General features: G+C 35.6%; 2 long non-coding RNA genes across 2 annotated transcripts in view; both read right to left on the minus strand.

The window, feature by feature from the left end:
- The window catches only part of LOC308190503, a 224,675-nt gene that overhangs the window by 198,292 nt on the left and 10,738 nt on the right, over nt 1–15,645 (minus strand). The gene's annotated exons all lie outside the window — the stretch shown is intronic.
- On the minus strand, nt 8,809–14,348 carry LOC308190504. Its single transcript, XR_013947281.1, has 3 exons — nt 14,175–14,348; nt 13,298–13,480; nt 8,809–8,943 (listed from the first exon to the last, which is right to left on the minus strand). It is a non-coding gene; the product is annotated as an uncharacterized lncRNA (long non-coding RNA).

Consider the following 15,645-nt stretch of genomic DNA (forward strand, 5'->3'; position numbering starts at 1 on the left):
ACCTGGCATCATCTTTCAGGGACTGAAATTCCAAGTATTGCCTTTGATTCACTAACTTGGAAGATACTGGAGGCACCTTGCCTTATATCAGCTACTATTTGTTTTCTGACTTTGTGTAGTCCTCTCCCTTTATCAGTTTAATTTTCTAGGCTGCTAATCAGTTTTAAAAGCTCAGACGGCCTGTAGATATAAAATATGCAGATGCATATCCACATATTTTATATCTGACATGGGTCAAGATATTACAGGCAAACAGGGCCACCCTTCACTTCCCCATGGGGTGTCCCCTTCTGTCACCTCAAGTGAAACAACTTCAGGTAGTTTAGGCCTCTAGGTAGGGTGAAGTGCTCTACACTTCAGAAGAAGTGGCTGTAGCTCTGGTGGAGAAAGTAAGACAGTCAAAGTAATTTCAGTAGCTGAACAGTATTTGCGTGCTTGGGTTATAGAGTTATAAGTTGAAAACTCTAGTTTAGAAAATATTTGCACTTCTAGCTTGACATTTGAATAGGAGGAAGAGCAAAATATAAGTCATGTACCATATATCTAGTCAAAATATTGCTGAGATGTTCTCATTAGAAGAAGTTCTCTAACAGTACGGTTAAAGCAGATCTCACTTCGCCTATATGCTCCTAATATGACCTCAGTTCCAGAATTTCTTTAAATGAGGAATATTCAGTCCTCAGCCTAAGCAAGAAGTGATGATAGAAATCCTGTTGCTTTCCCTCCCAGCATCACTCCCCACCCCACACAGACAACACATTTGATTCCTAATGACAAAAAGAAAGGCAATTAAAAGTTAAGTTCCCCAACAGTATGAATTATTTATATCTCCACTCACAAGATGCACTGCATCATTACCACAATTACCATACTCCACAGACCAGTCATCACCAGTCTAAACTCCAGACTTCCAATATTTTTTGCCTTAATTTTCTATTCTCTTTGCTATTAACTCTGGATCATAGTTTAACTACAGATCACAGAAGCTCCAACATGAGAGGATGGTAAAACTGCAGAGGGATATGTTTAATAAGTTTCTCAGAGGCTTTTTGTTTGCATGCTTTTCAGTGGTTTGAATATACCTGAATGAAGTCTCTGGTTCTGAAAACAGGGCCTAAAGTGTAGCTACAGTGAGAAAATTATTTTTTCTTCCACAGCACAAAGCCTTTGCTATTGTAGGAGATCTGACAGAAATAAGAAAAAGATTTTAACTGTTGGCTACCTGCTCTGAATTTCCAGTGATACCAAACAGTACATAGAATCCAAAGCCACAAACTTACATCAGTCATAGATGAATTTTACAGTTCTTAATCTTTTAATTAATCGTAAATTTTAAAATGCCTTGATAAACTTTACAAAAGGAAACAAAATAGCACAGAAAAACTATAACAAGAAAACTAACACTGCCTAATGAGAAACATCAACTTTTACAGGGAAACCACCCATTCAAAAATACATGCCTAGCCACTTATTTTCAAAAGGGATGCTTAGCTATCAGTCCCTGAGTAATATTGCAATTTAAATCCTTGAATCTTTTCTACTAACAATAATTTATTTTAAAACAGATACAGGCATTTAGATGCATAGAAATATCAGAAGTGGTATTACTCTCATTTTGCCACTTGAGGGCAGTCATTTAGTGTCCTCTACTAAAACGCTGCTCTTCACGTTTGCAGTTAGGCTGTTCCGAGATGTGTCGTTAATACGCACACACAATTAATCAATCAATCAAACAAACAAGCAAAAAAAAGTTCTTTTCTGAACAGCCAATCTGACCTAAAATTCATTTCAGTCAACCTTTGGGAGAAAAAGCTAACAATCAATGTTGCTTATAAGAATAAAAATCAGTGATAAAAGTATAAGTTCTCAATCAAGAATTCAAAAAGAAAAGAACACTAAAAAAAATAATAATAATAGATGGTTCCAGTCAGGCAGGCCTGACGGATTTTCCCTGACATATGTAAGGTACTTATAAATAGAAAATGGGTGATGTTCCTTAAAAAAAAAAAAAAAAAAGGTGAAGGAGACAACTGAAAAATACAGGAGCTCTTGAAAGCAGGGCAGAGTTCATAGGAGAAGCCAAAACATTATGGATTAACCAGCTCACTGCAGAACTGTAAAATATTGAAATAATAAAGCAGTTTGTAGACTCTTGAAAGGCACAGAGCAAATGAGCAAGTGCCAAGCTGGGCTGCCAAGATAAAAACGTTGTCACACCAACTTAATTTTCATCTGTGATAGAACATGTGGCCTTGTGCATGGTCTAGGAGGAGCAGTGAATGTCATATATCTTGTCTTCTGTTGCAGCTTGGCAGTATCTCCGATGGCTTTACTAAAAGCAAGTTATGAAATCATGGTTTAGCTAAAACCATAGTTTAGACAAAACATGTTTGAAAACGTGTACATAAATAATACTTATCATAGAACTTACAGTTTGAACACTAGAACTGAGGGAGCCCTTATGAAATCTGCAGATGGTAGGAGGCTTAGGGTGAGGTGAAGGGTTTGTGTATCAGTCAGAAGTTCATTCAAAACACATTATAGATCTTTTCTTCTTTAATTAACTTATGTGGAATTTCCCATTGATTCTGCCACTCCATTCAACCAACACTCCTGCTCTGCTCTCATTCGAAAGTCCCCTCCAGCCACTGCCTTACAGAGTTAATTCAATCACATGGTCTCCTGGAATTGCTTTGCAAGGCCCACACTCCACTTCTAACTTCTTTTTCAAAACCCATTTCTGCTGTGCTGTGTTTTTCAATACATAGTTAGCCTGGCCATAGTTTAGTCTATACTCTTTAGATTCTGTGGGTTTCATCCACAGTAATGTTGCAGCTAACTACTGTTGCAAGAAAATTGTTTTTGAAGGTGATTATATAGTACTGAGAATAATACAGTCTATATTGCATTATAAATAAGCACTCACTAACAGATTCTTTAAGACTGTTACCCTTTTCAAAAGTTACAAACACATATCATCCCAAAATACATTTCTCCTGCATTATAACGTACAAATCTGATTCTCCAGTACTTGCTCAAATAAAAATAGTACTGAAATCTTTTCTGAGCAGAACTATGGTTTACTGTAACAGGCTGAAACATTCTTTCAAGATTTATTTCCTCTATTGAGTGACTAAACTTAATTCTACTTAGCTTGTGAAATATGAAATTAGAAACTTCCCAAAGCATTATATCTCTTTATTGTTATACTTGAAAAAAAATCAAAGGAAGAGTTGGAAAAGGTGTTCAAAATTTGGGAGCTAATGAGGTTTTCACAACCCTAATAACAAGTTATTTTGTCACCTGCAAAATTTTTAGTTGAGATTTAATTTTTAGGTACTTTTGATACAAAGTATGACGCCTTTTGACTTTTTAAAGTAATGTCATCAAATACTTAATCACAAGTTATTTCTGTATTCCAGGTTATTGATAGCATGTAAATTTTTGTTTACCTGTTCAGGAGAAATAGAGTAACTATGCCATGTGATAGAAATAGATCACTGTTTTTAGCAAAACTGATACATTAGCATTCATAGTTTTAAAGCATTCTTCCCTCTCCAGGATATTTCAAGAAATATTGTGTGAATGTTTTAGACTGTTAGCTAATGTAAGCCTACACTATCTTAAGATGGAATTCAATAATTCTGAATTGGAGGCATGCATTGTCTAACATTAAGCAAACCTGGGCAAATTATGCATTGCTTAAAAAGAAGTAGTTTACACTATCTAAAGAAGACCACATGCTTCTTTTGGAAAGTCAATGAAAACAGAAATTTCAGAAAGAAAAATAATATTTGCATTACTAATAAGTCTAATAATTCAATAATTAAGAACTTCATACAAAATATGAACAAAAGAAGAAATAAATGATTGCATTCATTATGCTGAAGTGGGAGGAAAATTATAGGCCATTATATATTGCAAGAGACATCAATTCTTAGGATTAAAATGCACTTCAGTGAAGAGCTCATGTTTTTTGGATAAAAGCAGAACTCTGAACAAATGCAAAAACCATTAGTCTCAAAGTTAAAAACACATTCTCTTTTACTTTCGAATATACCAATACTCATTATATTTAAAAGCTGTTTGCCCTGCACAGTGGAATTTACACTATTCAGAACACATCACCTTGCTGTGGTATGTCATCCATTTATTTAATCCAGATTAAGGGAAGCAGTGACAGAGGCGGTCGGGGGAACTGCTGTACTATGGCAAGTGTAATCAGCAGTGACAGAAAACAGAGTTTTGAAAGAGTGATCAAGAGCTGGATTTTCTATACGTAAAAGTTAAACTTGCAAGTCTACCAGTACCTCAGGCTTCATATTACTTATTTTTGTTTTACCTTAACTAACAGAAAACTTTGAACAAAATCCATATAAATTACTTTGGCCCTTGTGAATAATGAGGCTGGATATAGCCAGATGTTATAGCCTTCAATTTTGCCTCCAAAGAAGGACACCTCTTGTGAACTTGCCCCAACTCTAAATACAAAAGGATGGTCTTAGTTACGAAAACTACCTTGTTCTCTCTATATACCCAAGACCTTCACTGGTGCTAAATAACAATCACCAGATATCGCTATACAATGAACACTGCAACATCTTTGAGCTCTGAGTCCTGCTGCCAACTGCTCACAAGATGAGCTCTGAGCAGGAACATTTCTTTGATACTTCAGATGCACAGTGGTACAATGAGTTCCACAGCACTTTCTTCAGTCAGTCTTTGCCTGCCCTGATGATTCAGACTGGTAAAGTCTCTGGGCAAGAAAGTAGCTCATTCAATAGCGAGTTGGCTATTGAACACTCATCATGACCAAGCCATAGCTTTGGTGCTGTTCTGCAACTGCATGCAATGCCTGGCAGCTAGCAGGCATGCTGAAATGAATTTGGCTGGGAAAAAAAAGCTAGTCTTTTCCCAGACAGTGCCCACACTTTGTTCAGGGACAGTACAAGTTCAGCTGGCAGAGTGGCTGGCACTACCCTGCTTGAGCAAGAAGTGGAGGAAGAATTCAGCCATACAGAGCAGTGTGCAGTGAACAAGCCCCAACTCGATTCTGTTTCTACTGCAGGTATAACCAACCAGATTATTTCAGTGTTGCTGTATTTCTTTCTCTCACTTTTTCCAACTCGTTAGGAAAGAAAAATGATGAAAATTATAAACCAACCTGCAGCTGGTACATAACAGCTTTTATGTGTCTCAGTACAAAAGACTTTGATTGAAAATCTTATCATCTTAATTTTATTTATTCCACAAACATATATACAGTGCTGTTCACATGCTAATGATATTTGCCTTATTTCAGTGTTATATTACTACAGAATAGATTTAGCGCAATTTTGACTTAGCCATATCTTACCAATTGATGCTTGTGCAAGGTGTTCTATTGGTATGAGAAAAATACAAATGAACCAAATTCCAAAGCTTTATTTTTTGTTGATAAAAGTGAGAAGTCCATGAAGCTAACATTTGCCTAACATATTTCTGTGCTGTTCACCCATCAGCAAACAAGCAAAACCCACAAAATAGTTTATGCCAATTTCAAATACAAGTGTATTTAATGATGAATAATGATGATTGACTGATAAGAGGAATATGAAGCAATAAGAAATATAAAAAAATAGTTTATTAAATGGACTTCACTCTGTTGAAGCATTACTTTCTGATTCTATTTAGATGCTCTTATTTTGCTAGATCCTGCAACATCATTATTTATTCCCATGTTTCTACCTAATTTGTGCTGCTCAGCAGTCATTACAAGCTAGAGCCTGAGAGCTGTTTCACTTATCCACATCCTAAATGATGAGCTTTACTTAACATAAGCTTTAGCAAAGCAGAACACCTACTTTTAATTGGCTTATGACACAGATACTTAAATTACGGTTCCACCCCGTTTTCCTTACCTGCTTATTTAAATTCATGTAACTAATAAAAACAAATAATAAATGTTTACATATTTATTACTAGTTGAACTAAAGTGCTCTGTACTACAACATGGCCTAGAAAGTGCCACAACCTGTTGTTCATTATTTGAAATACTCATCTGTATTTCAAGAGATCACCCGTATCTCCTTTGTCGGTAGCATGAGGAGAAGACTGAAACAATTACAGTTTTGTAGGGTAGCAGATGCTGTATAGATAGTATATAGTGTGTGTATATATATATATATATACACACACATATACACATACATATATATACATACATATATATATATACATATAGTGTATAGATACTATAATAGAGTAAATCAGCGTAAGGAAACCTAGTCCCTTAATAAAAATCAACCACACAGCTTTAAAAATGTCCTCTTTTTTGCTGTCTTAAATCTGTACCTAAAAAAAAAAATCCTTGATGTGGCTTCCTCTTTTGAGACTCTGCATGTTAGAACTTGATTTTGCTCTACGGATCTGTTTTTATGTTGTGACTGTGAGAAACTGTCATATAAAAAGAAAATCTGGAAAGATTAATTAATCATTGTATAGACAGACAATACAAGCAATCGTACATTTTACAAATGTTTAGTGAGTATCACATAGAGGTTAAAGCTTTAAAAAGCCTGTAGGCTTAAAAGATGATGAGAGCCTCCTGGAACAGCCTCCACTGTCTTGTACTAAACTACTGAAAAATCAAAGGACTTCAAAACCAGGCACTGGAACTACATAAGAGATGGTCTCGCTTTGGGCTCACAACAAAGAGTAGGTGTGTGTGCCAAGAGATTTTCTGAAGACAGTCTGAGGGGGAAGACTACTTCCCTCCCACTCTCCACTGTCACAACTGGGCAAGACCTGGAAAATCCAGTTAGTGAAGCAAAGAACTGGGGATGAATGATGCTGAGGCAGAGGTTTCTCTGAGATACTCCATCTAGGCTACCTTAGGCAGTGACTACTTCGTTATCTAGACAAATATGTTGCTTAATATCAAGTGCAATCTGCTTGATATTGAGTAATATTGCATGTGCATACACCTCTAAAAGACAGGGAACCTTACATTTCTTTAGGAACTTTCTACCAAAATAATTAAAACAATCATTGGAAAAGGTTACTTTGCAAATATGTTTCCAGAATTGCTACACAGCTGTAGCTGGGATAGCCCAATACATTCAGCCAGTTTGTGAGTAAATATCTCATTTTTTTATGTTTATTGTAGGCTAAATACAATCTATTATAGACTATAGTGCCTTGGGACTTACACATAATATCCATCAACTATAGAAACTGGCATGGACATAACAATTTAAGGTAGAGCCAGGTATTATTTATTTTAATTTAGTTAAACTACATCCTCCCATGGATCATGACTATGATGTTGGTAAAATGTAATTTAGTCATGTACTAAATAGAAGCTATACCTTCAAGACAATGTTTTCCTCTTTTGTTAATGACAGACATTTTGTGTGGTACATACAGTCGACTTTTTACAAAAATTATGTAGCAGTTTCTCTATTGCTCACAGGGAACTGTCTGACGTATGCAGGCAATGCAAATCCTTCAAATAGTTCTAGAATAGCATCTAGGAACAAAGCTGTTGGTTTTCTGTTTTGTTGGTTATTGCAAACAAATGTGAAAATGCAGAAGCTCACAGGGTAGCTGCTGCAAAAGCAACTAAGTATACCATTATATCATTTAGAGTTATTCATATGAATCATTTGATTGTGATTTCTAAGAGCACTGATGTCTAAAATGTTACCTCTTAGTAAAATAGGGCTTTGCTTATTGCCAGTTTTTTTGTTTGTTTGTTTTTTTACTAAGTAAATCATTAAAAACAGTTAGGAAAAAATATTTTCTTCCATGGCTATTGATATAATTTCTGACAGTTCTGCTTTAGTAAAGCTTAAAGAAAACAAAAAAAATCCACTGTCAGATGGATTACTTTTTAAAAAAAAAAAAAAAACACCTGTAGCTGGAATTTTGGAAAAATAAAAAGCACACTACATTCAGCTGGTCTGCACTTTGACAGAGAATTATCATCTCTGGATTACAGTGTTAATGTGAATTCTTTGAGATATCATTCTGTCTGCAAATTAATGGATAATGAAAATGAATATTCGCTTCCATCTAATTATTAGAATCATTAGAATTAGAATTATTAGAATAGTTCAGTTGGAAGAGACCTACAAAGATCATTGAGTCCAATTACCCAACCACTTCAGGGCTAACCAAAAGGCAAAGCATATTAATGAGGGCATTACCAAGATGCTTCTTGAACACGGAGAGGAATGGGGCATCAACCACTTCTCTAGGAAGCCTATTGTGGTGTTTGTTCACCCTCACAGTGAAGAATTTTTTCCTAATGTCCAGTCTGAACCTCTCTGGCACAGCTTTGTGCCATTTCTGCACATCCTGTCCTGTTACCAGAGGACAGAGGCCGGCACCTCTCTCTGCTTCCCCTCCTCGGGAAGCTGCAGAGAGCAGTTGCAGAGGTCGCCTCTCGGCCTCCTTTCCTCCAGACCAGACAACCCAAGTGTCCTCAGCCTCCCCTCACAGGACATGCCTTCCAGACCTTTTACCAGCTTTGCTGTCCTCCCTTGGACACCTTCAAGGACCTTAACGTCCCTTCTATACTGTGGAGCCCAGAACTGCATGTGATGTTCAAGGTGAGGCCACACCAATGCTAAATATACCAGGAGAATCACCTCTTGTGACCTTTGGCTCGCCATGCTGTGCTTAATACACCCCAAAATGCCATTTGCCCTCTTGGCTGCCAGGGCACACTGCTGGCTCAATGTTGAGCCTGCTGCAAACCAGCACCCCCAAGCCCCTTTCTGCTGAGCTGCTCTCCAGCCACCCATCTCCCAGTGCGTACCTGCATCCAGCACTGCTCCGTCCCAGGTGCAGAACCCGGCATTTTCCTTTGCTAAACTTCTTGCCATTGATGATTGCCCAGTGCTCCAATCTACCTACATCCCTCTGCAAGGCCTCTTGTCCCTCAAGAGAGTCCACTTCCTGCAAAGCAAGATAGACTCTGACTTATAAATTCATCCTGTCAAAGATGTAAAAATACATTTCAAAATTTCAAGATAATGGGAGCTGCATCATTTTGTTACTCTTGGATACCTAGAAATGTTGTGCAGGCCTCTTTATAGCTGAAAGGAAATTTAAATGCTTTGATTTTATTTAAGTATTTAAATGTATTAAAACTGGGAACAATTTTAAATAGCATTTTGTATATATAGGACTTTTATATATAGGAAGGAGAAAAAAAATAGATGATGGTTTTCCCATAATGACCTTTTAAATAAAATCTGTTCTTCGGTTTTTCTTATAGCTCCTTGTTTTTTTCCATCTGCCTGGAAGACTCTGAGACCTCTGCAAGATCCTCGTGGCTCAGACAGCAATTTCTAACCATGCAGAAATTGATTTTCAGTGTTCTGTGAATTAATTAAGTATCAGTCGATGCCACTTTATTACTGCTGTATTGTAACTTTGCAAAGTTAATTATAGATCAGGAATCTGATTTTAAAATGCCTTTTTTTTTTTTCCTTGTTAATACCAGCGTCCACTAGCTCAATAGATCATAGAGACAGAAATGAGGAAAAAATATTTTATCATCAAGGACAAGTTCATTGGTGCTTTCAGCACGTATAAACCAAACAATGAGTCCAACTTTTCCTAAGCTGCCATCAGTATCATCTCTTGACTTTGCCACAGATTTTGGCATGTGCATAGGCCTTTAAGAGCTGCTTCAGTACCACTTTTCATTTGGTATCACAACAAAAAGACTGCATGTTATACTTCAATCTTCAAGAAAATTACACAAATATATCATCATATGTTTTCCTGTAACTGTGTTGGGAACTCCGGACTTCCACTTTTCAACAAAGTTGCCAATTATATAAAGAGCTTAAAATGTCGCTATAGGCACAGGAGCACACTGAGTGCTGAGTTTATGCAGAGAGCTTTGTTTTGTTGCTGACATTACCTAGGGAGTGTACTCATTTTTCACTCTTTCTCTGAATACCAAAGGAGTCAGACTATCACATCTATCCATTAATTTCTGCATTACAAATAGGAAACCTTCTTGAGAGCATGAGTTCTGGAATGGATGTTTTTTGCCAGCTATACTCTGTACGAACAGCATCTTCACAGTCAGCCAACTATATTGTGGTTTTTTTTCTGTTTGTTTTTTCAAAAAATATAATCAAATAATAACTACAATTTGAGATTCTAGCTAAATGTTTGTTACTTCCTGTTACAGACATGCAAGTATACGGATTATGAATGTAGTAGTGAAGTTAGTATGTAAGAATGTATTTTACAATAATATAATTCATACTTTTCTTGTTAATGAATAAAAACAATTTATATTGGCAACAAACACTAAGAATATTTCAGCATCAGTTGTCAAATCAATGAACTCTTGCTTTATTTTCTGAATTTTTTACAAGGTATATGATTGAAAATACCACACATTGAAAAAGAAGTGATAAAGTTTATCAACAGATTTAGGATTATTAAACATGGTGCAAGATACATAATTAGTGACTTTAGTTTACAAATGCCTCTATGAATCATTTAAGAATAAATCAGTATTTTAAGGGCTTAGTCAGACAAGAAGGTGCTTGTAAACGAGGCACTTCAGGATATGCCTAACTCACCACAGAGACATCTTATGATAGAAAAACTGCTAAAGCTTTTACTTGTAAGAAAGTTTAATCTAGTACGATAACAAAGTAGGCAGTATTTTACTTTTTTTTTTTAAAATGTGCTAGCATTTACTACTTTCTATAATAACTCAGTAAATTTTCTAAGGTGGTAAGTGTCATTAAGCAGCAGCTAGCCTGTCCCTATGCTATCTTTATTTAGCCTTCTAAACAGTGTGTCTTTTTAATGAGACCAGAATTCTAAAAGTTGCGATTCTCTACTTCTCCCCCACCACAAATCTTTTTCATCACAATTTTTCCTTCCATTTTGGATATTACATTTATCTACATATTTCATTTATATATTCCAATAATTGGTGTAACTTCATCACATTAAGCTAAAATGGTGTCTGCTTTTATCACCTTTTACTACACACTTTCTGAGGTAAATGGGCTTTTCCTAGCAACATGGACCCATTAATTAATCATTATTTGTTTTTAAGTTAGTTTTCTAAATTTCTTTTGCTGCACTGGTGCTATTCCTCCCAAGATCTCTTCTGAGCTGGAAGATGCTTTTTTGTCTATGGTATATACATTCTGCTGACTCTTGCAGAGTCTCTGACTCCTTTTTAGTTATGCTGTCAATTGACAGACATAAACATTTTCTGATATTATGCTAATTGGTGTGGTTTGGACAACGTGATTTTCGTAGGTTCCAGATTTGATCCTTGTTACCCCTTTTGTTTTGAATTCTCTTTTCTATTTTTTTTATATTCTCTCATGTTCGTGCTAGCCAAGAACTTAACCTTCCTCAGTAAGTTTTCATGTGGGTTGACAAATTTTCTTTGCTTGGCAAATTTTAATTACTTCAACAGAAGCCATTTCTTTGTATTTGGAATCTGGGACAAGTCACAATATTTTATAAACCTCATATTTTATAAATCCCCCAACATTCTTGCATCATTAGGTCAGTTCTATCCTCTTTTTCTATCTTGCTTTTTTACAGACTTAAAAAAGCTTCACTTTTATGTATAGTGTTCTAGTTTTTCAATTTACTTTAAAAAAAAATAAAAATAAATAAGGTTCATACAAACTCTTTTGCCATATTCATATATGGCATTCTTACAGGAGTCAACAACTCAAAGTAGAGCACCTTCAAGGTGGAAAAATGTCCCAAATATGACTACTATACCTCCTAAATTTTCTCTGTTACTCTCTTTTATACTGTATGCTAGACATAATGTTAGTGCAAACTGCTAATTTAGCTTTTCTTACTCTACTAGATCTCCCAAGGAAAAAAAAACCTTTAGCCAAAATACAGATTGATAGCATGTTGCTACCAGACAACAGGATGTGTTTTTCATGACTATTTTGCTCCTTTTCATTCAATTTATATATAAAGGCTAGCAATAAAACAGAGATTCTGATGCAAGTAAAGCCTTCAGAATGGTAAAGCACTGGACCTACAGCATTCAAGACAAAGACAATGCACGCACTGTAAAAATATTCATGCAAAGTGCTCAGACAATACGTATATTGTAAATCAAACAAGGGAGGAAAGAAATAGAGCTGCCCAGTCCATTTTAAGAGGAAAAAAAAACGCTATTGTTTTTCCATGGCATTGTTAGAGACAAAGAATGCTGAATAAGTGATAAACTTAGCTTTTGTGTGATTAAGTGCACCAGCTGTATTTCCAAATTTTAACAGTCAGCTGGATGATTTTCAGCAGCCTTTCTGATTAAATGTCTGCCTTAATTCTTCCATGATGGTCTTTCACATAATGTAGATTTGAATAGCCATATACAGCAGCTACCTATCCTAGAACAAGTGAGAGGTTTTTAATATCTTGCTGCTTCAAATCAACATCATTTGAGATACTAGGAGTCATTGAAGTCACTTATGTGACATGGCACACCATAAATTAATGCAAAACAGACTAAAATACCAGTGTTCTGAGTCTTTTTGTTATTTGCTACATGTATCATTAAAATAGGCTAGGACTTTCCTATGAAGTCAGGTGAAACAGCCCTTCCCAAAGGGTTATTTCTCTGAATGGTAAATAAAGAGAGAAATGGAAGAAGACAGACCTGGATATACATGATAAATAGCACGGTCAGGGAGTGATCCCTCCACAAATGTAGATTACAATTTATTCACAAAAACAGGTACACAAATATTGCATAATACAAATTCTATCAGGACTTTTTTTTTTTTTTTACTTCCTCAGTTTTAGTTTTCTAAGTTGAAGGTATTCTCTGTCAGAGGAGAGAGCTTGCAGGTTTCCCTTTTGGATAAATATGTCTTCTTCGAGGGGAAGAATGGTCATATTTAATTACTTTAAGGCATTTTGGTTCCAAGGCCCTTTTTTCATACACAGGATCAATAGAGAAATTCTTCCACCGTAACCCTCTTATATAAATGTTTCCTTCCCCAAGGCTGTATTGAATTTAGAACTGGAATAGTGAAGAGTCAATAAAGACATGACAGAGACAAGCAGACATGGATAAACTTTTGGCCTAATGTTATTTTTGGTGGACCTTTGAGGAAACTTCAGCAAAGCTTTAAATTCACACCTAATCATCATATCTTCGTACCTACCTAGGTCGGCAGGCTGAAGAAAACTGGAGAAAAAACTAAAAAAGAAAAACAAAAAAACAACAACAAACAAAAACAAAACAAAACAAACAAGAAACAGAAACAATGTGAATGCCAATTACCTTTTACAAAAATCAGGATTGATTCTGGCTTGACTCCACTTTCTGTGACAGCCTAAATATCTATGCTAATGTTGAAGTGGTGCATTTGTTGGTGAAAAATCTTTGAATTATGGAAGAAGCTTCATGAGGAAAAACAACCATATGGAGGGGCAAAGTGAAGACCTTCCTTCTGATTTGCTGTGCCTTGAAACAACACAATCATACCATGTTTTATTACTAGTTCATTACACTGAATAAAATCAAACAGTTATATAGTTCTTGCTATTTGCTAACTAAAATTAAAACTCTTCATACATAATGGGATAACATAAGTAAAATGAAAGAACATATTATATAGTCAGGTTTGGTTGCATTTTCCTTAAAATGGAGTTGAAATAAATCTATACTGCTACTTAGTCATATACTACTTAATCATATACCACAACTTGTTCAAAGCAAGAGTCTCACCAATTGAGATACATGATGTGTGTTGAAAGAAGTGATTATAGGAGCCAGAAATTTAGGTTTTCAGTAGAAGATAATACTGTTTATAATTCTACCTTCTTTTTGTAAATTCTGTTAGAAATTTCAGATGAGTGGTGCAATACATTATAAACTTACTCTATAAAAACCACCTCCCAAAGCTATCACCTCTCTCTCAGAATGCTGTTTGAACAGCTTTACATGTCATAAGGAACAAGCATTCAATAATATTTTTTTTAATAAATGCTCTCCATCTGGAAATTAAGACCAGCTCCACAATATTGACTTTCATTGCTGCAAAAACAACAGCTGTTAAAAAACTCAAATTTAAACAGTAATGCAAATAAAATTTAGGGTGAAAGAAAAAAACGTAATCTTCTGATAAGAATTTGAGTGTTAAAAAAAAAAAACACACTTCATGGAAAGTAGAATGGTTAAGGCACTCAAGATTGTCAGTTCAATTCCCAGCTTTCTCACAGATTTCTTGTTTGAGCTTGCTTATTTGCTTTCAGTGTGCTCCCAGTCTCCATTTGTAATGCAGAAATGAAAGATTTCTTCTTCCTTTCTTCTGTCCTTTGCACTGAAGATTCAGACTATAAGATATCAGATAGATAAACACCTATATATACAGCAGATACACACTCATCACTTTGTATAGCTGCATGAGGTGACTATCATGACATGTTTGTTAACTACACCAGTGCTGTCAGCATCAGTTAGCTGTTCTCCAAGCTGTAGGACAGAGTTACTCAAGAACTTCAGCAATCAGAAAAACTCTAGACTGAATAGGGCTCAGGCAAAAGCCAAGCATCTCTGTTCCCAGTGATCACTGTTTCTGAGTATTCCCAGAGCCTAATTTTAAGCGTACAAGGAATTCTAAGGATAGTCAAGGAGGATAAATTGGCTCTGGAAATTTATCCATGTCAGACTTGAGGAAAATTTTAGAGACTGATGGTCATAGTTAGGCAAAATCTAGGTGACTCAGATCTTGGCTTTAATGCCACAGGTATGTATATCGCCAGGGGAGGTTTAGGTTGGATATTAGGAAGAACTGCTTTACTGAAAGGGTTATTAGGCATTGCAATGGGCTGCCCAGGGAAGTGGTTGAGTCACCATCCCTGGAGGTCTTTTAAAGACGTTTAGATTTACTGATATGGTTTAGTGGAGGACTTGTTAGTGTTAGGTCAGAGGTTGGACTAGGTGATCTTGGAGGTCTCTTCCAACCTGTAATTCTGTGATATCAAGGACATTGTGGGGTCCAGACTGCTTTTGAGAACTCCTCAATCCACAAGAAATTAATCACTGTCACTATCAAAGATTACCAGTATGGTGCATATTTTACCTTACGTCATATGTGTGTTTTGTATTGCACACCAGTATATGAACATATAGTTTTGGTTCTATAGATTCATTAAATACATTGTTTATTCCAAGTTTTTAGATAATATCTAAAAGTCGTCCCAACAGAGTTTTCTCTCAACAAAAACTAAAACAATAATCACAACTCACAACTCTCTCTCGGTGTATCAGATTTTATTTTATTTTTTAAGAATTAAAAGCAGAACTAACCAACTACCATAATAAAGATTGTTGCAGCTGCAAAATTAGTGAAAGGACGTGACTTGTAAAAAACATTTACAGGTAACCAGCACTCAACACTTAAGAAGATATAGAAATATTGCTGTTGCTGTTTGTAAAGGATTGTCTTTAATCTCTCTTTTTTTTTTTTGATAAATTTCATTATTTGATCACAAAATATTGTAAAAAGCCCGTATTGCAAAGATACATTCCATTTTGGGTGTACTTTCAATTCAGAAAATGTTTTATACAACAATTAAATCGTGGTTTGTAACCTAAAGTCTCTTAGAGACATTTGAAGTAAGTGT

Source organism: Anser brachyrhynchus (genome assembly GCF_964034855.1).
Source record: "Anser brachyrhynchus genome assembly, chromosome: 2".
NCBI classification, from domain to species: domain Eukaryota; kingdom Metazoa; phylum Chordata; class Aves; order Anseriformes; family Anatidae; genus Anser; species Anser brachyrhynchus.